The sequence below is a fragment of the Dasypus novemcinctus genome, chromosome 15, assembly GCF_030445035.2.
Source record: "Dasypus novemcinctus isolate mDasNov1 chromosome 15, mDasNov1.1.hap2, whole genome shotgun sequence".
Lineage (NCBI taxonomy): Eukaryota > Metazoa > Chordata > Mammalia > Cingulata > Dasypodidae > Dasypus > Dasypus novemcinctus.
In genome coordinates, this window is record NC_080687.1 from 78,085,763 (window position 1) to 78,112,102 (window position 26,340).

The window sequence follows — 26,340 nt, forward strand, 5'->3', positions numbered from 1 at the left end:
GGCAACTTGGTCAAGAGAAAGAAAAACAGTGCTTATCAAAATGGGACAATTAATTCCAACAATCGTATCTATAATTATACTATATATAAACATGCATATTTCTAAGAGGATGTGAAACATTTACCAATGAACACAACATGATTACATGAAACAAATTTCAATAAACTTAAAAAGAATTAAAATTATATAAATATATACATATTCTCTGATCACAATGGAATTAAATTATTAACCAATAAAAAGATGGAAATCCCAAATATTTAAGAACAAACAAATACACATATAAATAGCCTATTGATCAAGACAGACATAAAAACAGAAATGGGATGATATTCTAAATACATGATAAAGAAAATTCAATATATTAAAATGTGTGGGTGTTTTGGATGTTATGAGATACAAACATCAATAACCAGCCAGCCAGGAATGCATGAAAGGACAGCTTTGTCAGACTGACGGGGAAGATCAGAGCAGTGGAGAAGCCCAGGGATTACCTAGCCTGGGCACCCTTGAGGGTCAGGGGAGGTGTGAGGGGAGAAGAAATATGGGTTCAGGTTCTTGCTTTTATTGTGACCCAGATAGGAGGGTTAAGACTTTTCACAGATACAGGGACTGGCAGTTTTAAAGCATACAGTGTGAAAAGCAAAAGTAGCAAAGGTCCTTTGGAGAAACTGAGAGAAATTCTTATCTTCTAAGCCATATAGAAAGAAAAGCCTTATTAGTAAATTGTGTGGAATGAAAGGGCAGAAGGAATAAGGGACATTTGGGGAGGTAGAGGGCAGCTCTTATCATCCATACCATATGGAGGGGCAGGCCTATTAGTTGTGATTATACCCATGGCAGGGCTAACTAGGGTGGTCACTCAAAAGGGAAACTTATGACTAGTAAATTTGTAAATGGGAATACAATTTTATTTATGCTATCAAAGCATTGATAACAGGAAAGTTTATAGCTTCAAAAAGACAAGTGATTATATACGGCTAAGAGTCTTCAAAAAATAGTCAGGAGGTCATCAGAGGGGTCATGCTTATGCACACCTCTGCAGGATCTCAGAGGCAGCCAAAGTAGATACAACCCCAGGTATTGGTGCATCTGAGGGCTATGGAGATACCCAGGTTCTACGATCATGACAGTTGGCTCTGAAGTTCAGTGCCTTTTCAGTGGGTCCTACTCTGGAATTTGTGTTCCTGAGTGTGACGGAGTTGGACTCAGACATGAACTTTCTACGCATGCCTCTGTCACTTTTACTGAACCTGCGGTTGGTGTTGGGGTTGCTGTATACTCAGGAGTCTTCAATCTCTGGACTGGCCATGTGCTGGGCCCTGAGCCTCAGCAGAGTTGCAGTTCCTACTCTCTGGTTTGTTAGACTTGCACATGTCAGCTAACAGGGAGGTGAAGATGGTCATCCACCACACCTGGGAATTGAGAGTGCCTACAACTCCAAGCAGGAGAATCGCACCGCATCCATCAACCTTGTGGGATCTAAGCCCCCACTTAATATAAAGGTAGAGTGGACATCAACATCCCAGGGTCCACAGGACGGAGGAATAAAATATGGATTAGAGTGAACTTACTGGTATTCAACTACATAACTATTGTGACTAGTAATGGAAGAAACTGTAGTATGGATCTGGATAAAGTGGCCACGGTAGTTGCTGAGAGCAGGGAGAGGAAAGAAGAGATGAGATGTGGGGGCATGTTGGGGACTTGGAGTTGTCCTAAATGATATTGCAGGGACAGATGCTGGACATTATATATCCTGCCATAACCCACTGAATGTACTGGGGGAGAGTGTAAAGTACAATGGAAACTCTAACCCATGTGGTGCAGCAGTACTCCAAAATGTATTCACCAAATGTAATGAATGTGCCACGATAATGAAAGAAGTTGATGTGGGAGGAGGGGGGTGGGGGTGGAGTATGCAGGAACTTCTTATATTTTTTAAAGTAGCATTTCCTGTGACCTATGTACTTTAAAAAATACAATTTAATAATTTTAAAAAAAAGGGTATTGGAAGGAAAAACATAATTTAAAAATTAAAAAAAAACAAGACAAAAAGGAGTACTCTTAGCCTCAATCATAAAATCTAGAAAAGGAAAAGTATACCCAAACTGAGTAGAAGAAAGAAAGTATTAAAAGAAATAGCAGAAATTGATGAAATAAAAATGTTCACTCAATAATGTCAATGAAACTGAAAATTTTAAATTAAAATGAGAAATAAAATGCATAAGCCTCTTACTTGACAGACCAACTGAGGAAAGACAAGTAACCAGAATTAGGAATAAAAAGGAGGCCAATACTAAAGAACTTACAGTCACTAAAAATATAATAGGGGTTAATATTTATGCTTAAAAACTTGGCAACTTATGAATAAGTAGACAAATAACTTGAAACCACAAATTACCAAAACTGACACAAGAAATTTTAGAAAATCCTGAATAGCTGTAATGGAACAACTGTGACCCAAAAGAGAACATGAGCACCATAATTTCTCTCATCTTTATAGCTCATCTTATTAAGCAAAGTCTTGACTAATGTAATAGGCCATATGCAGGAAACCATAGGCAGGAAACCCTATTATATATAAGATCACCAGAATGAATGAAAGTGCCAGGTAAGTTTGTCTATATGAAAGTCTCTGAAAAATAAATACATAAAAGATTTTCAATACCTCTGCAATAATGACTGGAAAACATGAAATTAAATGGTGATATATGCCAAACTCATGGATGAGATAATTTAACTTTTTTAAAAGATGCTAATTTTGCTCAAACTAGTTTATAAATTCTGTGTAATTCCTATCTGAATTCCAGTGGGTTTATTTTCATACTTCAACACACTGATACTAAAATTTGCATAAAAGAATAAACATCAAAAATGACTAAGAAAAAGGTAGGGTTTTGAAGGGAGGTCATGCTACTGATAAATTGAATGCCTTGTTGATTCTACAGAAAGGTACTCTTAGTGGACTGTGGTCCAAATTTTTGTTTTACATTTCCTTTATCCAAAATATTAAAGGCATCTGACTTTTCAACCAAAATTTCAATTATGTACTATGATTTTTATTTGTTGAAATAGTTTAAAATTTCAGAGATGCTTTAGGGCTAAAAAGCTAGGATTTCTAAGTCAGTATGTGCATTTCACATTATAAAGCCATTAAAGGTGAGCAAAGTATCATAAACCAGCTAGATTTTTCCATGTCTGAATAATGCATTATATGTGCTTTGTGATATTGAGATAATAGAAAGTTTAGAATGTCAAACATGAGTTTAATGTGTGTTTTTAAACAAACTTATGGCAATTAAAATATTTGGAGACATGGGTAATATTTCAATTTGCAAAGTTCTTTTTAAATAGACTGTGTCATTAAGATGCTTTGCATAATGCAAAGCCATAGCTAGACAAACTAAGTTTAATAAATACCAAATAGATTTTCCATAAAAATAAGGAAAGAAAAAATTTCAAGGAGACCAGAGAGAAAAATTATAACATATAATTATTACATATAATGTGTCAATAATTGCTAAACAAGAGCAGATGAATATATTTCTTTTTAATATAGGGTTTTTTTTTTCATTTTGCTTTCTTTTATAGTGTTATTGCACTTTTCACTATCTGACATTTTACCTGATTACTTTTTACTCCACTAGAAAAAATGTTCAATTGGGGTAGAGTCTTTGACCTTGCTTTACACCCAGCACTTGTAACGGAGCTTAATAAGTTTTGAATGATAGAATAAGTAATTAATAGTCTATAAATGATAGAGATTGAACCACAGTCAGTAGAAGACTATGAAGAAGCTACTAACCACATGATGAAAGTGTAAAATCAGATACACAATTCATACCATACAGTGAACTGTGATGGGTTGAAGGCCTAAATATCACAGGTTAAAATTTTAAAAATTCAAAAAAAAAAAAAAGAGTGGAATATTTTTTTTTGACCTTGGGATAAAAAAAAGTGCTTCTTAGAGAAAATTCAAATAATGTATACTCTCCAAATAACAAAATCATCTAAACAGTGTGATAGAAGTTTTGAGAAAACAAAATGTACCTGATTCCTATTAAAGATATATATTGGAAAATGATTTATTTTGTTTCCATTTAAATTTGTATTTTTCCCTGATATCCATTCATTTTGGAAAATTGGAAACTTACTGGAAATTCAGCAAATTCATTTTTTCAAAGCAGAATATCTAATACAATAGTTGTGAGTGAAAAATTTCTATGGTTTATTTGTTATCTCATTTTCTTTCACTGTAGTAGAACCCCTGGCTTTTATCCAGTTCAAAAAAAAAAAAAAAAGAAAGAAAGAAAGAAAATTAAAAACAGGGACTTTTAGGTGAGAAGTTTCTATTTGTTTATAAGCAACTGAAAAATATTGTCAATGCTAAACCCCTGGTTGATACGGAGAGTGTATTAAAATAGTGCTCTCTAAAACACTGACTTTATGAAAGAGAAATAGTGGTGCATTGTTTCTTCTATTTATGTTTTTCACTTAATAAGATGTTATGTTTGGTAATATTTCCTATAAATGTTCTGAATTGAATGTTATAATTATTGAATATTCTATGGCTTTTATTTAAAGCTTTTGAGAGGAATTCTTAGGATGTAAAATGCTTATTTCTTCCTCCAATTTTAGTAAGACACAGTCACCAAAATTGCTCTGGTTGCAAAAGAAGCTAGTGTGACAGCAAAAAGGGGTGAAACATGAGAGCTGATTTCTTTTATGTCTTCTGGAAGAGAATGAAAATCAATGGGTAGGGAAATGCCTGCACAAATAGGACAAAATGGACTTCTAATTGTAATTTAGAAAATTGGATTAACATGTATCTTTCCTTCTAAGCAATATTCTAATGAATAGCAGAGTCAGGGTGAAATTACCCTGTAATTGTAAATTAAAGAAATTTTCTCTGATAGATATATGCTAGGAAAGAAAGTAATGTTCAAGTTTCATAAAAGTAGCTTGCAAATAGAGAAGTTTTAAAAGGAATAAAGTAAGAAGCTAGCCTAGCAGCTGTAGCAATCATTCTCCTTACAATGCCATGTTGTGAATGGATAGCTAATTTTTTGAACTTTTAATTTTTTCTAAAAAGAAAAAATAGGAATTATATTAGAACAAAGTTTTTAAAATTTTTATTTTAGTTTTTAAAGAGAGGTAATTCTTGAGAGTGAGACTAGCAAGCATTACACAATTTTTTTTTTACTTATTACATTTTGAACTTGACTGTGTCTTTGAATGTTTTCATGATAAATTTGACATGCTGGATTAGACTACTTTTTGTCCAAGGAGGTAAATTGGTGATGGCTAAATTTAGAATGTTCTAGTAAGTGGAATTATCAAAACATCATTAAAATAGAGTGGTTCTTATAGGTACGATTATAAAATAAAAGCAATTACCAAATTCATAAAGCCAAATTCAAAAAAATTATTGAGGAAAAGTCATGTATATGTGTGTGTGTGTGTGTGTGCGCGCGTGTGTAGTTATATATGTATAATATAAGAAGAGGACATTTTCATTAACTCAAACAGCAGTGTAAGTCTACCTACTGAATTTTTGTGCTGATGTGTATATAAATTAATGTTGTCAGGGTTCCCTAGGGGAACAGAATCAACAAGAGATATCTGTCAATAGTATGTGATTCTATAAGTCTCTCACGCAGCCGTGGGAATGCACAAGTCCAGGTTCCACAGGCAGGCTGCAACTAGGGGCTGAATGAAAGTTCAATGAAGGTTCTTGATGAGTTCTGGGAGATGCTGGCTGTCCAAAGAGAAGCTGGGAAATTCTCTCTCAATGCTGGAATCACTTCCCCTGTAAAGGCATTCAGCAGATTGCATTTAAGGTCACTCTTGCTGATGGCCATCTCCCTGATTAATCCAATTATAACCAGCTATATGTGATTTACCACTCCAGTAAACTCACTGATGACTAAAGTCCATAAATGCCCTTGTATTACAGTTAGCCCAGTGCTTGCTTGACCAAACAACTGGGCACAATTACCTGGCCGAGTTGACACAATAGCCTAACTATCACAATGGTATTTAGGGAATCACTTCTCCCAATAAATCTTAAATTACTTTCAAGATACATAGACACTTCAAGTCGATAATGATTTGACTAATTATCATCACTTAGATAGGGATGTTAGTGGAAGGTATTCATATTGAGCATTTATTTATTATTATAATATTTGCAGCTCTGAACAAATCAGAAACAATGAATTCTAGGAAAAAATAGCATAAAATAAAAAGCATCAGACCAAAAGTTTGAGAATGTAATCTCTTCTGTTAGGTCAAGCTAAGAATGTTCTTGATTTTTCTCATCTGTTTGAAAGATCAGGAAATGCTTTAAATTTGTAACACCTAGTATACTAGAGCTAATCTAAGCAGCCATTATCCTTATGAAGAAGTAAAATGTCTGATTCTTAACTTTGTTTAGGAGAGGAATGAAGGAGGATTAGATTGGGATATAATTTATATAAAGAGTATCATCTGAAATAGAGTCAGAGCATGGAGATAAATAAGAAAAGCAAAAGCTCCTCCAATTGCCTGCAGAGTCCTACAGGTACTGGCCCTGCTCTGCCCTGTATCAGCCTCTTCCCCCCTCCTGTGCTCTAACTGCTCTGGACTTCCTGCTGTTCTTCAGCCTTCCCAGGAGGTTCCAGAATCAGGGAATTTGCACTTGCTCATTCTTCTAACAGGAATACTCACCCTCCAGATAGTCACATGGCTTCCTCCCTTACCTTCTTTAACATAATCTTGTGAGTGAAATCATCTCCTGAAAGTCCTATTAAAAATGCCTATCTTCTTCTCTGGTTTACTATTCTCATTCATATGTCTTATAGTATATATTATATTACTTAAATTAATTTTATTATTTTATGTCATGTCATACCATGTTATTATGAATATCCTGTCTTTTCCTTTAGGATTTTAAGTTTCTTGAGGACAAGGATATTTGTCTGTTTAGCCCACTACTCTATCCCCAGTGCTTAGAAAAGGACCTGGCATATAGTAATTGCTTAATAAACACTTATTGAATTGAATTTATAGTCCTTTCATTAAGTAGCTTTATGGCTTTGATGAATCTTCTCTTACCTTCAATTTTTGCATCTGCAAAAATGATTCCTATCAGAGTACATTGGAAAATGCAAAGTCTAATAAATATATAAGACAGTAGTGGTTAACCTCAGTGATTTCATTTTGAAAATATACTATGCACAATGCATGGTTTATGTACTTATTTGCATTTGGCATCGGCTAAAATTATATTATAATTCATATATTTAATGTTGAATGTTTAAATTTTTAGCTAAATTGGCACTTTTGACTTCCAGTAATGATTTCATATACTTGATAATATTCCATATGAACCAACCTGGATGCAGGGGACAAAAGGCTCAAAATACTGAAATATTGTTCATCCATCTACCAGCTGTCACTCTGAAAATCTATGTGCAATGAAGCAAGGCAGGGAAAACAACCACATTTTGTTTCTACTGTTTTTGTTCCCCTATTCTAATATGGAACTCACTATATTTAGCTTCAATAGAGAAGACAGGAAAAGGGCTAGAAGTAAATAAGATTGTTCCTTCCCCCAAATCCATTCTTAAATTTTGGCTTTCAGTGCCCATATGATGACAAAATGCAAATCCAGTGAGAACAAGTCAGTGCAAGAGCCTGAGAGCTGGAGCTAGGGAGCTGGGGAGAGCTTTTGCTCCAATCTGGGCTTATTTTATATACTTCTATTTATGCTCTTCTCCTGAAATTGCTGCTTGAATTAGTGTCCTTGGATTGATTACTCCAGAATATTTGTCCTTCCTACATCTGAATTGGGAGTAGAAGGTAAAAGGGCAGTTGGAATTTTTCCTAAGTACTAACATCAATTTTCATACTCTATTAACTTTCTTTCTTTTGGATAACTAGACAATTGTATATATCTATGAGAATATTAACTAAGATTATTTCCATATAATATGAGACATTCAAAGCTGTGCATCTGTGGAGCAAATGACTTAGTACTGTGATCATCTTAATCAAAATGTTCAGGCAATTTGTTGATTTTAATAACATGATTTTTTAAATGAGGAAACTAAATATCATACACTTAGAGGAAAGAAATGTCAAGAAGAATTTATTAGATTAAAAGTATTTAAATCTTAAGTAACTTTTAGAAACCTCATAATACTTTTCTTTATATAAAAGGGTCTTTCTTGGATGAGAATTTTTTTCTGAAAATAAGATGTCATAAATAGGGAATAAAAACACAGGGCAAAACATGTACTATAAAGTGTATCATAATGTCTTTAATACTGTCCCTGATAATGTGTGTAGGCCAATAGGTTTATTATGTGATTTGAATAATAATCTCCTTACTGATTACTATGTCACATTAGTAATAAAATGGCATTAGAGTTCCCTGAGAAAACATCAAAATATTAAAAGCTGACTTAGGAAATTTTCCTTTATAACCATTTATAACCATTTCCACATTCCTGAAGTATCAGCAATTTAGACAATTACACAAAAAGGTCTGTATATGCATTAATAGGTAGAAAGCAAGTACATTCTTTTTCTTACTGAATATTCATAGTAAGAACAGGATCTGAAGAAATGATGACTGAGCAGTTTGACTCTTACAATCTTGATCACCCACACCTTTAATCCTCTTTTATATTGATTTACTTATTCCATGTATATTAGTTCAAAGAGATTATGGAAATTAAAATTTCTTTTCTTAAATGGTGCCATATAGTGAATCACACTGCTTGTTTAGTCAGACTCACCCCATTATTATGCCCTATTCTTGAAAAAATTCTCTCAGTATGCTAGTGTCCTTTCACCACTTACCCAGTCAAAAGAGTGGGGGAAAAAAATCATACACAAAATACAGAATTCCCATATACAACCCTATTATTAACATCTTGGTACATTTGTAGCAATTATTTTTTTCTATAAACCTACAACTTCTTTAATTAAAAAAAAATAGTAAACAGATGAAAACACAGCCATTTCAGAATACCAAACAACAATCTCTAATCACATGTGATGCAGCTGCAAATGGCTTCTAGAGATCACCTATCTCAATAGCTTCATATCACAATCGAGGAAATTGAGATACTGAAGTCCAAGAGATCATTAATGGCAGAAACATCAGAGTCCATGTTCTCTTATGACTCCTAAATTTCAATATGTCCTTTGTCAGGAATGTTTCCTCTCCTCACTCTGCCTGGTGAGCTCCTTCTCATCATCCAACACTTAATAAAAAAACTAACTCAAAATGGATCAAAGACTTAAATATAAAAGCTGCAACCATAATGTGGGAAGCTGCCTCTGGCACTGCTGTTGTATTGGCAATCTTGTTGCTAAGCACTATTTTTAGATACTAACCAGGTTAAGTTTCCATTTCCCCACCCTCTTTGTAGCAATTAAGTTTCTATCCTGATGCCACTCAGACGGTTGTTTTGAAATGCCAGCGAAAAGACTTCCTGAGGTGGACCAATCAGATCTGTGGTGCGAAACCTCATTCATCACTGTCTATAAATACTCCTGATTGACCCTCAATAAACGAGACTTGATCAGAATCCTGTCTTGTCTCCATTCTTTGTGTCTCTTGTCCCTTTCATTCCCACTTTCTCCCTCAGGTCTTGGTTCGACTGATCCATGGGTGGGGTCAAGTGGTGCCCAAACAGGGACCAGAGTACGAGGCATCAAGTGAGAAACGCCGATCGAGGAGCCGGCCAGGATGCGAGAATTGGAGGACTCTGTGAGGGAACCTGCCTCTCGGTTGAAGCCTCGGTAAGTGATCGGCGATCATGGGGCAAGAAATGAGCCAGCATGAGACATTTGTAGAGGGTCTCCAAGAGGCATTAAAGACACGAGGAGTAAAGGTGAAAGTAAAACAGTTATTGAGGTTTTTTGAGTTTTTGAAGGAAGTATGTCCATGGTTTCCTCAAGAAGGAACGATTGATGAGAGAAGATGGAAAAGAGTGGGGGATGCTTTACAGGAGTTTTTGGCCCTGAAAGAATCCCAGTAACCGCATTCTCATAATGGAATCTCATTAATGATATTTTAAGTATTGGCCATAGGGACACGGTGGTGGCAAATGTTATTAAGAAGGGTGAGGAAATTTTGCAAGAAGGGCAGGGGCTGGAGGCTCTAGCCACCAACCCTAAGAAATCAGCAGACTGCCCAAAGTCCAAACCGCCTGATGCATCCGGAGCGTCTGGTCCGGAGGAGGACTTGATCTCGCTAGATAGCGAGGAGGACAGGAAGCCTACCGCCAGGTCAAAGTAGCCGTTAACCGATGCAAACAAAAGATCCTGTAAGAAGGATAAAAATAAAGGAAAAACTAAAACCACATCTAGTAGGAACCCATACCCTGACCTCAGAAAATTAAAAGTGGAAACTGATGATGAATCTTCTAATATAGAATCGGGTGAATCTGAGGAGGAGCCCACAGGTCCCTGGACTCCCCCCCACCGGCTCGGGCAAGTGGCGCCCCACGTGGGGCTGGAACCTGGGACAGGAGCAAGTCGGCACTGCAGAAAAAGCCAGCGCTGGTGATCTGAGACTACACTGAAGACCTGGGAATTCTTGGGCTGAACACCTGAGCAACTGACTTGGGCAGAAGACCTGAGCTTCAACTTGGGCATGTGTGATAGAGACCCTCAGGAGACCGCCTATCTTCCGAGGCCTCGGTAAGTGTCGACTTTACCATGGGGCAGGGCTCCTCTAGTAATAGTTCCCTTTTCCTATCCGGCCTGCAGGTCGCGCTTAAGATGAGAGGAGTAAAGGTTAATGCTAAAGAACTCTAAATTCTTTGCCTTCCTAAAAGAAGTTTGGTCCTAGTTTCCACAGGAAGGGAGCATTTACAACTCATAAAGGAGCTAGAGCAGCTAAAAGAATTAAAACACCACAAATGCAGAAAGGCAATTAACCACAATCCTTTTATCGACTTCCCACCCTGGACCCTGCGCCTGTAAATCTATATACCCATCCATGCACAGCAGCTGTTATACTGAGGTGCAATCGTGCACCGATAACAATAAGACCTATTATACTGCCAAATTAGCTCATACCCAACTTAGCAGCACTGGAGGAGACTGGAGCAATAACCCCAGTCCTCTAGGGAAGGGTAAGCTAACCCAAGCTGGCTGTCGCGGTACCGTGGGAAACACTGTTTGCTGGAATCGAGTCCCTCCTGCAGATGTCTCAGATGGAGGGGGCCCACAAGACCAAGTCCGACAAATAATGATTCATGAGAGACTCGAGGAAATCATAAAGAGCTCATTTCTTCAAGTTGAATATCATCCCTTAGCTTTATCTAAGACTGGGGACTTAAACATAGATGCTCAAACTTTCGATATCCTTGAAGCTACCTTTAATTTGCTCAATAAATCCCAACCTTATACCGCTCAGGACTGCTGGTTATGCTTATGCATGGGGACCCCTGTACCTCTAGCTTTACCCTCAGCCAATAATTCCTATCATCCCAATAGTACCTGTACCATTATCCTGCCCATTAGAGTACAACCTATCTTTACTTATGCTGACACTTGCCTACACTCTCCATTGACCAATGACAGTGGTGAGATTCACTTAGGACATCTCACTTTCACCCAGTGTAACTCAATACGAAATACGTCTGACGCCCTCTGTGCAGGCAATAGCTAAGTGTTCGTTTGTGGCGGTAATCTTGCTTATACCTTCTTGCCGTCTAATTGGACGGGGACATGCACTCTTGCTATCCTCCTCCCCAATGTTAGTGTTATTAATGGAACTGAACCTGTACCTATCCCCAGCATGGACTACATTCCCAGCCACTCTAGAAGAGCTGTGCAACTTATCCCACTTTTTGTTACCTTAGACATTTCCGGAGCCCTAGCCACTGGTACTGCAGGGTTAGGACTCTCTCTTACCCAATATACAAAATTATCTAAGCAATTAATTGATGATGTCCAAGCTTTGTCGAGCACTATACAAGATATTCAAGATCAAATAGACTCTCTAGCTGAGGTAGCATTGCAGAACAGGAGAGGGTTAGATCTGCTTACAGCAGAACATGGAGGAATATGTCTAGCTCTGCAGGAACAGTGCTGCTTTTATGCCAACAAGTCTGGCATTGTTAGAGATAAAGTTAAAAGGCTTCAAGAAGACCTGGAGAAAAGAAGAAGGGATTTAGTCAACCACCCCTTGTGGAGTGGACTCCAGGGATTTCTACCATATCTACTTCCCCTCCTCAGCCCCCTGATCACTCTCATATTAATCTGTGCATTTGCGCCTTGTCTCCTTAAATTTCTCCAAGAAAGGATGAAGCAAATCTCGGCCCACGTGATGTATCTTGCCGCTGTTCGTGAGTACCAACCTATCCAGACCGAAGAATGAACAACCAACCTTTGAAAATGCAAATTTCTTATGTTGTCTCATTTGCTATCCTGTACCCTAATAGCATTTCTTTGCCTGTTTTCCCCTTATAGTCACCACCTCCCTTATCACGGCTTAACCTTCTCTGTTTAATCAATATCACTGAATGGCTTCGGCAAAGATCCAGTGGCTCGGACGAGCAATGGGCACCCTGGCCTGACAAGACCAGGGTGGGTGTGGCCACACCCACCAATCTCAGTACATCATGCTTGTCATACACGGTCTATGAGGGCTCCCCATTAGAGCTTGCTGTTAATTGCAAGCCATCTGTCGCTGAGGCGCTGGACTGGTTAGCCAATGACAGGCAACTGGGCTGACCCATCAGTCAAGCTAAGACAGGGACGTGGCCTTTTGCTGCCATGATTCCCAATGACGGGTAAGATTGATCGCATACCGGGTAAGACGAATCGCTTACCGGGTGCAGCCCCGACCTAAGACAGGCACAGCCCCCCTTTCAGCACGGGAGCACCTTGCAGCCACATGCCACTACTGAAAATAAGCCTTGTTCTAACATGAGCCACCGCCGGCCGTTCCTTTCTCCAATTCATAACGCATTAAACAGAGAAGGGGACCTGTAGGGAGCCACCTGCTGTGAGACCTATTTACAGCCTGCCACAACATGGCAGATCTCACAACATGGCGGAGTTCACAAATCTGCCCTGTCATTTCCTTATTCTTCTTCCTCCCTGCTACTTTGTTCTCCCCTTCCCGCCACTACTCAGGTGACCACAGCAATACACATGCGCAAGGCGCGAAACTCCGCAGACCTGGTGCGAACTGTCGGCCAATCCCCTCCTTGGACGTCTGCCACCCACAAGACCAGCCTATCACCTATAGACACATTCCCTTCCCTCTCTATATATCCCCGTGTTTTACCCCCAATAAACGAGGCTTGATCAGAACCTTGTCTTTCCTCCATTCTTCTCTTGACTCCTGCCCCACCCCGCTTCTTCCCACAGGTCCCTGGACTGGCCCCCGCCTGCTCAGGCAGATGCATATTGGGCACAAGCTATTTCCGCCAGTAAACCTATAATGACCTTACGGTTGGCAGGTAAGGAATTTAACGGGCTTGTAGACACCGGAACAGATGTTACCATCTTAAAAAGAGAGGACTGACCACTTAATTGGCCTCTCTCTCCCACGTTAACTAATTTAAGGAGCATAGGCCAAAGTCAAAATCCCAAAAAAAGCTCAAAGTTACTAACCTGGAAGGATAAAGAAGGAAATCAGGGAACTATACAACCCTATGTGATATCGGGACTCCCCATCAACCTTTGGGGAAGGGATTTGCTTTCTCAAATAGGGCTTCTCATGTGTAGTCCCAACAATATAGTCACAGCTCAAATGCTCTCCCAAAGGTTTAAACCGGGAAAAGGTTTAGGAAAATCCGAATCAGGCATTGCTCAACCCCTGTCCATAAAGGGACAAAATAGCAAAAGGGGCCTGGGAAATTTAGCCTAGGGGTCGTTGATCTTCCTGTACCCCATGCAGACCAAATCACCTGGCTTTCAGATGAACCTGTATGGGTCAATCAATGGCCTTTATCTTTTGAAAAATTACAAGCCACACAGCAGTTAGTACAGGAACAGCTGGTGGCAGGACATATTTTAGAGAGTAATTCACCCTGGAACACACCTATCTTTGTCATTAAGAAAAAATCTGGAAAATGGCGTTTATTGCAGGACTTACAGGCAGTGAACAAAACCATGGTACATATGGGAACTCTGCAACCTGGTCTTCCATCTCCTGTTGCTATTCCTTTTGGCTATTATAAAATCATTATAGATCTGAAGGATTGCTTCTTTACCATCCCATTACACCCAAGTGATCAGAAACATTTCATGTTTAGCCTTCCTGCTATCAATTTTAAGGAGCATATGAAAAGATTCCAGTGGAGAGTTTTACCTCAGGGCATGGCCAATAGCCCCATCTTATGCCAAAAATTTATAGACATAGCCACACAAAATGTTAGGACTAAATGGAAAAATCTTTATATCATACATTATATGGATGACATTCTGATGGCTGGCAGAGACAGGCAGGATGTCCTGAAGTGCTACCATGATATGGAGGTAACTTTGAAAGCACACGGGCTTCAAATTGCCCCTGATAAGATACAGCTGACAGATCCCTATACTTACTTGGGAGTCCAATTATCAGGGAACAGAATTACGAATCAAAAGGTAGAGCTTAGACTAGATAAATTAAAAACCCTTAATGATTTTCAAAAGCTCCTGGGAGACATAAATTGGCTCCGCCATATTTAAAATTAACTACGGGAGATCTAAAACCATTATTTAACATCCTACAGGGAGATCCCAACCCTAACTCCCCAAGAAATATTACCCTAGTCGGATGTCAAGCCCTCAAAATAGTGGAACAGGCTATTCAATCGCAATTCGTCACTGCCATAAACTATGATCAGCCCCTGCTTCTAGTCATATGTCAAGCTTCCTTAACACCCACTGCAGTGTTCTGGCAAGCTGCTTCCATAATGTGGGTTCACCTACATGCATCGCCTGCCAAAATAATCTACCCCTATTATCAGGCGATTGCAGACATTATTATGCTAAGTAGGGATCAAAGTAAATGCTACTTTGGCAAAGAACCTGATACTATTAATCCAGCCATATACTAAGCACCAGGTCGATTGGCTTTTCCAAACCACTGACTGTTGGCCCATCGCCTGTGTGTCATATACATGGCAAATAGACAACCATTACCCCACTGACAAGCTTCTTCATTTTTTAAGTACCCATGATTTTGTATTCCCTACAAGAACATCTATGCAACCCATTACTAATGCCCTGTTAGTATTTACTGACAGGTCATCCTCGGGAATGGCTGCTTATGTCTTTAATGACAAAACTGTCCGGTTTCAAACTCATTCAATATCTGCACAGCTTACAGAACTACAAGCTGTCATACCTGTGTTCTATGCATTCCCAAGTGCCCCTTTTAACCTCTTCACGGATAGCGCTTATATAGCTCAGTCAGTCCCTTTACTTGAAACGGCTGCTCAAATAAACGTCTCGGAGGCGGCTATTTTGTTCACTCAACTGCAATCTCTTATTCATAAAAGGAATCACCCCTTTTTTATTGGTCACCTCAGAGCTCATTCCAATCTTCCGGGTCCCCTCACCCAAGGAAACCATTTGGCTGATCAGGCCACTCGGCTACTGCGCTATGTTAACCAGGGCATGCATGACAACTCGAATAACCTTAACAAAGCTGTTAAAGCCCACCAGTTACATCAAATTAATGCACATACTTTAAGGCTTATGTTCAAAATTACCCGAGAACAAGCTCATCAGATTGTTAAAGGATGCCCTTTCTGTGTAACCCTTTTACCTACACCTCATTTAAGAGTAAACCCCTGTGGTCTGATACCTAATGCCCTCTGGCAAATGGACGTAACTCATATTCCTGAATTTGGTAATCTGAAATATGTGCATGTTACAGTTGATACCTTTAGCGGACTTATCTTCTCTACCCCACAAACTGGAGAAGCAGGAAAGAATGTCATAGCACATGTATTGGCAACCATGGCAGTACTGGGAACTCCACAACAAATAAAAATGGACAATGGCCCCAGATATACTGGCCATGTATTCACCACATTTTGCCAGCATTTAGGCATAAAACACATCACAGGCATTCCATATAACCCCCAAGGGCAGGGTATAGTCGGAAGAGCACATCTGTCTCTAAAAAATACCATCAAAAAAATAAAAAAGGGGAGTGATATCCTGTCAGAGGATCTCCCAAAAATCTATTATCCCACTCTCTTTTCATTTTAAATTTTTTAAGCTTAGACCAAAAGGGACACTGCAGCTGAGCGCTTCTGGCACTCTAACCCCGGCACTAACCATGCCACAGTACTATGGAAAAATCCTATGGATAATACCTGGCATGGACCTGATCCCATCCTAATATGGGGCAGAGGATCAGTTTGTGTCTATTCAAAAGAACTAGATGCAGCCAGGTGGCTGCTGGAATGATTGGTTAAACAAATGAATAATAACAATCTATCCAGGGTAGAGGACTCTCCCTGAGATGAATACTGTTTTCTTGCAGGAAAGTAACCAATGCTGAAACCAATGCAGCTGTGCAGCCCCCCTGGAATCCTTCTATGCAGCTTCATCACCATCGTTGGAGCCCTTCTGTTATACGCCGGCACTCCGAGCAACTGGACCAAGCTGGACAGATCCCTTCTACTTACTTTCTTTGAACAGCGCTGCTTTTATGCCAACAAGTCTGGCGTTGTTCGAGATAAAGTTAAGAAGCTTCAAGAAGACCTAGAGAAAAGAAGAAAGGAGCTGGCTGACAACCCCCTGTGGAGTGGGGTGAATGGACTATTGGCCTATCTACTCCCTTTCTTGGGACCTCCACTTGGCTTACTAATACTTCTATCGCTAGGACCTATTCTCTTTAAGATTATGGCCTTTTTAAAGCAACAACTGGATGCCATAAAAATGCAGCCCATCCAGGTCCATTATCACAGACTGGACATGGCCGACTATGAGGAGGGGTCTGATCACTACTTGCAAATGGATCCAGCCTGTAGGCCTGATCCCAGACCATGAATATCTCGTCAGTATCTTCTGAGGTGCTGGACTGGTTAGTCAATGACAGGCAACTGGGCATGGCATTCTCATGATAACAACCACCTAAGACAGAGACATGGCCTTTTGCTGCCATGATTCTCAATGACGGGTAAGGTCTAATGCGATCGTCTGTTTGCCAGCCCTGCCCTAAGACAGGCACAGTCCCCCCAGAATGGGCCGTCTTGTCAGTCTTCCTTTTCTGCTAAAAATATTAAAGAAAACGGGAACCTGTGGGAAGCTGCCTCTGGCACTTGTGTTGTATTGGCAATCTTGTTGCTAAGTGCTATTTTTAGATACTAACCCGGTTAAGTTTCTGTTTCCCCACCCTAGTTGTAGCAATTAAGTTTCTATCCTCATGCCACTCAGACGGTTGTTTTGAAACATCTGCAAAAAGACTTCGTGATGTGGACCAATCAGATCTGTGGTGCAAAACCTCATTCATCACTGTCTATAAATACCCCTGATTGACCCTCAATAAATGAGACTTGACCAGAATCCTGTCTTGTCTCCATTCTTTGTGTCTCTTGTCCCTTTCATTCCCACTCCCTCCCTCAGGTCTTGGTTCGACTGATCCGTGGGTCGGGTCACCATAAAACTCCGAGAAGAAAATGTAGACAAACATCTTCAACATCTTGTGGTGGGTGGGGGTGGTGGTTTCTTAAACCATACACCTAAAGCATGAACAATGAAAGAAAAAATAGATAAATGGGACATCTTCAAACTTAAACACTTTTGTGCTTCAAAGGACTTTGTCAAGAAATTGAAAAGGCAGTTCACTCAATGGGAGAAAATATTTGGAAACTACATATCCGAAAAGCACTTGATATCCATGTTTTATGATGAGATCATACAATCCAATGATAAAAAGAAAAGCAACCCAATTAAAGAGTCAAAGACTTGAACAGCCATTTCTTCAAAGAGGAAATACAAATCACTGAAAAGCACATGAAAAAAATTTCAATATCATTAGGTATTAGGGAAATGCAGATGGAAACTACACTGAGATATCATTTCACACCTCATAGAATGACCATTATTTAAAAAAATAAAATAAAAATAACAGAAAAATACAGAGCTGAAGAGGATGTAGAGAAATAGGAATACTATCTCACTCTTGGTGAGAGTTAAGATGGTGCAACCTCTGTGGAAGTTGGTTTGGTGGTCCCTTAGAAAGCTAAATATAGACTTGCCATATGAGCCAGCAATCCCACTGCTAGGAATATATTCAGAAGAACTGAAAGTTGTGACACGAACTGATGTTTGCACACTGATGTTCATAGAAGCATTATTTACAATTGTTAAAACATGGAAACAACCCAAGTGTACATCAGCAGATGAGTGGATGAACAAAATGTGGTACATACATGCAATGGAATATATTCAGCTGTAAGAAGAAATGAAATCAGGATGCATATTATAACATGGGTGATTATTGAAGGGCATGATGTTGAATGAAATAAGTCAGACACAAAAGAACAAATATTGTGTGGTCTCACTAACATGAACTAAAACAAAGAGACAAACTTCAGAATATAGGTTACTAAGAAATAGATTGTAGGTTGAAAATGGGAACTGATGTTTAATGTATGTAGAATTTTTAATAAGTTTTATTGTAAATTGTGGAAATAAATAGAGTTGATGATAATACATTACAGTGAGTATAACTAACACTATTTATAAATGTGATTGTGGCTGAAAGGGGTATTCTGAGAATGTAATATTTCAATTGAAATAAGGCTAGAGAATAACGAAGATATTGTATTACATAGTGATTTTGGTGGTGGGTGAAGATTGTGGTTAATAGTATAAGAATGTTCTTCCTTTACAAACTGTGAAGTGTATGGTAATATATGGGAAAATTACAACTAATATAACTTATGGATGATAGTTAACAGTAACATTGTAATACGTTTGCAGCAATGATAAAGAAGATATTATACCAATTCTAAGGGACAACAATAGAGTGTGTAAGAGTTATGATATTTTTCCTTTTGTAATAATGAAAATGTTCTAAAATTAATTGAGGTGATGACAACACAACACTGTGATGAATATTACAACAACTGAGTGTACACTTTGAGTGGATTGTATAAAGCACAGAACTATATAACATAATGAATTCTGTGGTGGAAGATGGACTGTGGTTAACAGAACAAATATGAGAACATTTTCCCATGAACTGTAACAAATATATAATATAATAATACAAGATGTCATTAACTGAGTGGGTTGGGGAAAAAATTCACCAAATAAAAGATATTGTCTATAGTTAGGAGTAATGTTTTGATGATGCTCTTTCATACTTTGTAACAACTGTTTCACAACAATGCAAGGTGCTGGTGGTGGGGTGATGTCTGGGACCCTGTATGTTGATATGCACGTTTGTCTTGTAAATTCATAACTTATACTATACACTTATTGTTTATGGTTGTTCATTTGTGAATGAAAAACTTCAAACAAAAAATGCTTTTATAAATGGCACCATTTGAGAGTGCATTCCCTATAGCAATCCTGTCTCCACCCATTGCTACCATTACATGCACCCATGCACTTATAAGTCCATAATTCTAATATTTAAAACTTAAATTAAAAGAATGTTTAAAATTTAAAGCTATTTCAATTAATTGCTTAAATCTCTGTTTCTACTTACAATATCTACTTGGTTAGGAACTATATCTTACCCATAGCTAAATCCCTATGCCTGACTGAGTCCATTTCACAAAGGAGGAACATGAAAATTCATTGTCTGCCTGAAAGAGGAGCATATGTCACACCAATGTAAGTGTGGTGATTTCAGTAAAACAAATCCAGACCTCATTGGTTGAAGAGAGCTTTTTGATTTAATGATATAACTTGTGGCAGATACTATGAGTTAGTGTGTACATTGGTCACCATCCTTGTTCTTTAAAAAGCCTGTTTCAACTATAATACCTATCCATCCAGGGTCTCAAAGAAATGCAGCATTCTTGGCAACAGGGGAAGGTTTATGTAGAATCCAAGTAGAAAGAAAGCCAAACCTCATTAGCCTCTAGCTTCTGAATAGATAAAGTGCAGTCCAAATAGGGGCCAAAGTAAATATATCAATACTAAAACCATTGACAAAGATTGCAACTTAAAAAATCATACACTGTGATTTCTCTACAGTTAGAAAAGTATCCTTGCTATAACAAAATTACTTATTAGGTAAAAAAAAAAAAAAAGCATTAGGGAATAATGAAACATCAAGGGGGATAAGAATAGCCTGGGAAATAGACTATGAAAAAAAAAAAATTTTCCATTAGGCATACTTGCCTAAAGTGTTTCCTAATATCTTCCTGTTGTCCTATGGAGTAACACCTCAGGAACTACAAACCTGTAGTTACTTTTGCTATAGATATCATCTATGGAATTCCCCCAGTTTGGAAGGACATCTCCTGCGCATCCTATTGATACTTCTCTGTGGTAGATTGAATTATGAACCCCAGTAAAACGTATGTTCTTAATTTTGATCCATGGCTGTTGTCATGAACCCTTGTGAAAAGAACCCTTTGAAGGTATTATTTTTAGTTAAGATGAGGCCACTTGAATCAGGATACATCTTTATCCTATTATCAGAAGCCTTCTACAGAAGGTCACAGAGAGAAAGTCATGGAACAAGTAGAAGCTGGAAGTCAACAGAACTCAGAGGAGAAAGGAGACACTGCCATGTTCATTGCCTCATGATGAAAAAGCCAGGGGTCAATGTTAAATGGCAGCCAGCCCGGAATGCCCCAGTCTCCAGGAGGAAGCATCACCTTGATGGTGCCTTGATTTTGGACTTCTCCTAGTCTCAAAACTGTAAGCTAACAAATTCCTGTTGTTTAAGCCAACCCATTGTGCAGTGGTTGTTTTAACATTAAGGAAACTAAGACATCACCCAAAATTTTCTAACAATCCAACCTTCAAAAAATACTTATGTTGGATTTTTTGTCAAATAGTATTTATTGAACTCTCATTACTGTTGGGAGATGATTCACCATTTGTCTTATATTTCACATGTCTTCTGTAAGGAGGCATTGGCAGGTTTGGTTCTGCATCATCTTTTTAAGCATTGTCAGAGATAGTACAGTAGTGAGTAAGGTCTCTACCAGGGGTAGAGAGTGGTTTTTGTTTGCATTCCAAGGTAAAGATAATGTCTCCCTCCAGGGTTAAGGTTGAGCAAGTTAGCTTGAAGCTTTTTTAAAAATGGTGGTTCCCTAAGCTCAGAATTTCCCAGCTGTGACATAGACTCACTGTGCATGTACCATCTACCTAGGCTGTTCTACATCTTTCCCAGGAGATTTGGGGGGAGGATGAACTGATGAGAACATGAAGCACATGCTACATGCTATACAGTGTGTAATAAAGTCCTTTGTCTCTGACCCAGGAATTACATGTCTTCTGTCAACATTAATAAATGGTAAAATCTCAAAATGCTGCAAGCAAAGTGTAACCTCAGAACTTTCATGGTTCATGACAATTTTTGTTTAGCATCATGAAAGGTACTATGACTACAGTGATGAGTGATGACTATGTCTCCTACCGTAATAATTTGTATCTTATAAAGGGAGACAAACAAAAACCCAAGTAAGTAATAAAGACCATGCTAACCAGGACTCTGCATAAGTACTACTAAGAAAGTTACCAGGGAGCTATGAGAGAGAAAAAATTGTTAACTAGAGAGAGCTATAATGAGGAAAAAACTCTCTGAAGTGACATTTAAACCAGGACCTGAATTATAATTGCCATTGGAATTATGAGAGGTTTTTATATCATGTTCAAGGCCTCTAAAGTAAGAAAGAGCTTGGATGTGAGAAGGCCACCAGATCGAGCAGAGAGCAAGGGTAAGCATATTTGGAAATTATGTAAGAAAGATTAGTAGAGTCCATATCACATAAGAGGTTCTTGAGTATTTGTTAGGAAATTTTGATTTTTTCTAAGTAAAATTGGGATCTCTTGAAGGAAGTGGGTGCTACTAGTCATGGGAGTACTATTACTTGACTTCTGTATTTAAAAGAGGATTTGAAGGAGACAACCAGCAAGATGGCAGTGCAGTAAGGAGCTCCTAGAGTCAGCTCCTACTACAGGGCAGTTAGTAAACACCCAGAGCTATCTGGAGTTAGCTGAAGCACCAGTGAGGGCTTCAGTGGGCCTGAGGAGCATCCCAATCCTTGAAGGAATGAAAGGAGGAGAAGACTCATAAGTAGAGTGCTCCACACCATGAAGGCCGGTGCCCATCCTCCACTGGAGGCACAAGCCACCTCAGGAACTTTTCTGCGGCTGGAATTCAAAGCTCCACTTCCCCAAAATGGAGGAGGAAGAGATGGTTGGGCACCAACTTCGGCTACTGATGAGTAAATTCAGTGGGCTAAATTATAATCCTGAGAACAGCTAAAGTTTGAGCCTGTCTGAGTCAGAAAGAGGCCAGGAGCTGCCATCTTAACTCCATACCAGGCTAGAAGGGAAGTGGGGTGGACTGAAAAATCCCAGTGCTGGTGGGGACCAGGTGTTTTCTATCCAGGTTGGGTTGCATCTCTGGCCTGAGCCCCAGTGCACCAGCAGTAGGGAGGAGGTTGTGGGGACCTGTGCCAGCCTCTCTGGGAAATTGCTGGCCAAGCTGTGGAGGCTGGTGATTGTCTTACTCTGGTGGTGCAGGCCATCCTAGAAGCTGTTCTGTGGCTGGAATTGGAGGCTCCATGTCTCAAGGACAGGGAGGATGAGATGGCTGGCTGCCAATTTTGACTGCTGATTGGTGGGCTCAGCTGCCTAGGATGTAGCACTGGGAACAGCTGGGGTGTGAATCTGTCCAAGTCGATGAGCCCAGTGGTTGCCATTTTTACTCTGTCCCCAGCCTGAGGGGAAGCCGTGCTACCTGAAAATCATAGTGACAGAAGGAACAGCCGTCTTTTACCGAGATAGGCCTTTAGCCCAAGGATAGCCTTCAGCCCCACTTCTGGCAAGGAAGGACTGTCAGCCCTTCACCACCCTATCCAGGTAACTTCAGGTACCTTTGGCTGGCACAAACTGAATAACAGGAAGTATACCAGGGCACCTGTGGTCATCTTGGACCCACACAGCATAGATTGCTGCCCACACCTGCTGCTCCATCCTTGCCCCAGGCAGGGGAGAAAGGGGCGTGAAGTTTCATCAGTCTCTCTGGGCAACTGCAGTCTAGGTCTGCACAGCTTGGATTATTCCACACAGCAGTAACTCTTTCCTTACCTCTGGCAAAGGAGAAAGTTGATAGAAGCTTCATCGATCCCAGGGGCAATGAGAGCAGCTTGAGCCTCCACAACTTATAACACCAATTACGTCCTTGGCTCCTGTGGCACAACCAGCAAGGGAGAAAGAGCAGGAAGCCGTAAACTAAACAGAAAAACTATACCTGGAATATATACTCTAATAATCCAGATGCCAAGACACCAACAAAAAATTACAACCCACACCAAGAAACAGGAAGATATGGCTCAGTTAAAGGAACAAGATAAGTCTCCAGATGACATAAAGGAGTTATAACAACTAATCATAGATGTTCAAACAAATCTCCTTAACAAGTTCAATGAGATGGCTAAAGAGATTAAAGATATTAAGAAGACACTGGATGAGCACAAAGAACTAGAAAGCATACATCGAAAAATAGCAGATCTTATGGGAATGAGAGGTACAATAAATAAAATTAAAAATCATTGGAATCATATAATAGCAGATGTGAGGAGACAGAAGGAAGGATTGGTGAGCTTGAAGAAATGGCCTCTGAAAGTGAAACATGCAAAATAATAGATGAAGAAAAGAATGGAAATTCTTTAAAAGAAAGAATTGAATAAGGTCTCAGAACTAAATGACAGCAAAAGACATGCAAACATACATGTCATGAGTGTCCCAGAAGGAGAAGAGAAAGGAAAAAAGGCAGCAGGAATATTTGAAGAAATAATGGTAGAAAATTTCCCAAACCTATTGAAGAACCTAGATACCCATGTCCAAGAAGCACAACATATTCCCATCTGAAAAAAATCTGAATAGACCAATTCTGAGAGACACACTAATCAGAATGGCAAAGGCCAAAGACAAAGAGAGAATTCTGAGAGCAGCAAGGGAAAAGCAATGCAAAACATATAAGGGATATCCAATAAGATTAAGTACTGATTTCTCACCAGAAACCATGGAGGCAAGAAGACAGTGGTCTGATATATTTAAGATACTACAAGAGAAAAACTTCCAGCCAAAAATCTTATATCCAGCAAAGCTATCTTTCAAAAATGAGGGTGAAGTAGAATATTCACATATAAACAGAAACTGAGAGAATTTCTAAGCAAGACCAGATTTTTAGGAAATACTAAAGGGTGTGCTAGAGCCTGAAAAGAAAAGACAGGAGAGAGAGGCCTGGAAAAGAGTCTAGAAATGAAGGTTATATCAATAAAAGTAACTAAAAGTGTCAAAAAGAGTGGTGAAAATAACATATGACAGATAAAACTCAAATAGACAGAAATAAATGTAACCAATGAGGCAAAGCACTTGTATTCAGAAAACTGCAACTCAATGTTAAAAGAAATTTTAAAAGTCCTAAATAACTGGAGGAGCATTCCATACTCATGGGTTGGAAGACTAAATATCATTACAATGTCAATTCTACTCAAATTGATATACAGATTCAATGCAATCTCAATAAAAATTCCACCAGCATTTTTAAAAAATTGAAAATATGATCATCAAATTTATTTGGAAGGGAAAGAAGTCCTGAATAGCCAGAAACATCATATAAAGGAAAAGTGAACCCTCATCTCTGGACTTTAAATCATATTACCTAGCTGAAGTGGTAAAAACAACATGGTACTGTCATAAAGACAGACACACAGACCAATGGAATCAAACTGATGGTTCAGAAACAGAACCTCACAGGTATGGTCAAGTGATTTTTGACTAGCCTGTCAATCCCACACAACTTGGGCAGAACAGTCCAGTCAACAAAATGGTGCTGAAAGAACTGGACATCCATAGCTGAGGGAAGGAAGGAGGACCCCGATCTCACACCTTATCCAAAAATTAACTCAAAATGAATCAAAAACCTAAAAATAAAAGCAATAAACCACAAAACTTCTAGAAGAAATTGTATGAAAATATCTTCAAGACATGGTGGTAGATGGTGGATTCTTAAAGGAGATAAGAGGAGGACTGAGATGGACCACTGATCTTTGATGTATGTAGATGTTTTAAATAGTTTTACTGTAAAAGTGTGGAAATGTATAGAGTAGATGGTAACAAATAGTAACTAGCTTATAAATGGGGATGTGGCTGAAAATGGTAGTCGGGGGATATAAATGCCAACTGACAGAATATTGGAGAATAATCTAGGAACTGAATAGCACAGTAAATCAAGAGGGGGATGAGAATTGTGGGTGATGGTACAGATGCAGTAGAGTCCTTTGTGAGCTTGAGCAAACAAACATCACTACTGCAGGGTGGTGGGAACGCATGGGAAAACTACAGCTGGAATGACCTATGGACTGTGGTTAACAGTAATAATATAACATTCTTGCATCTATGTGAAAGATGTTGCATCTATGTGAAAGATGTAGTATGTTGATAATGAGGCAGTATGGAAAATGTGAGCCAAATGTATATTATGGATGTGGTAACAATCAGATGATATTATCTTATCTGTATCAAATGTTCTACCAGTATGGTGTGTTGATAAAGGAGTGTTTTTTGGGAATTCCGCACATGCACATGATTGTTTTTATAAGTTTACAACTTCTGTCATAAAAAAAGATATTTAAAAAGCAATAATAGGGTGGGTTGGGGAAAAAACACTTCAAATATAAGATAAGGACAATAATTAGTAGTAAGGTTTTGACAATATTCTTTCATAATTTATTAATAAACATCTCATGACAATGCAAGGGGTTGGTGGAAGGTTGATGTATGGGACCCCTGTATGATGTTATGCATGTTTGCTTTGTAAGTTCACAACTTTTACTATACACTTGTTTATATATGTTTATGTATAAATGATATAAAGATAATAATAATAGGGAGGGTTGGGGGAAAATACTTTGGTTAGCAGTAACATCGTGACAATGCTCCTTAATCTAATTTGATTAAAAGGTTTAACAACAATGCAAGATGTTGGTGGTAGGGTGAGTTGTGAGGGTTTTGTAGTGTTATATATGTTTGTTTCATAAGTTCGCAACTATTGCTATGCACTTATTGTTTATGTATGTTTGTATGTGGGTGAAATATTTTAATAAATTAATTTTAAAAAAGAGGATTTGAGGGATTGAGGCAAGAAGGCATTGTTTAAGTGGGCACTAC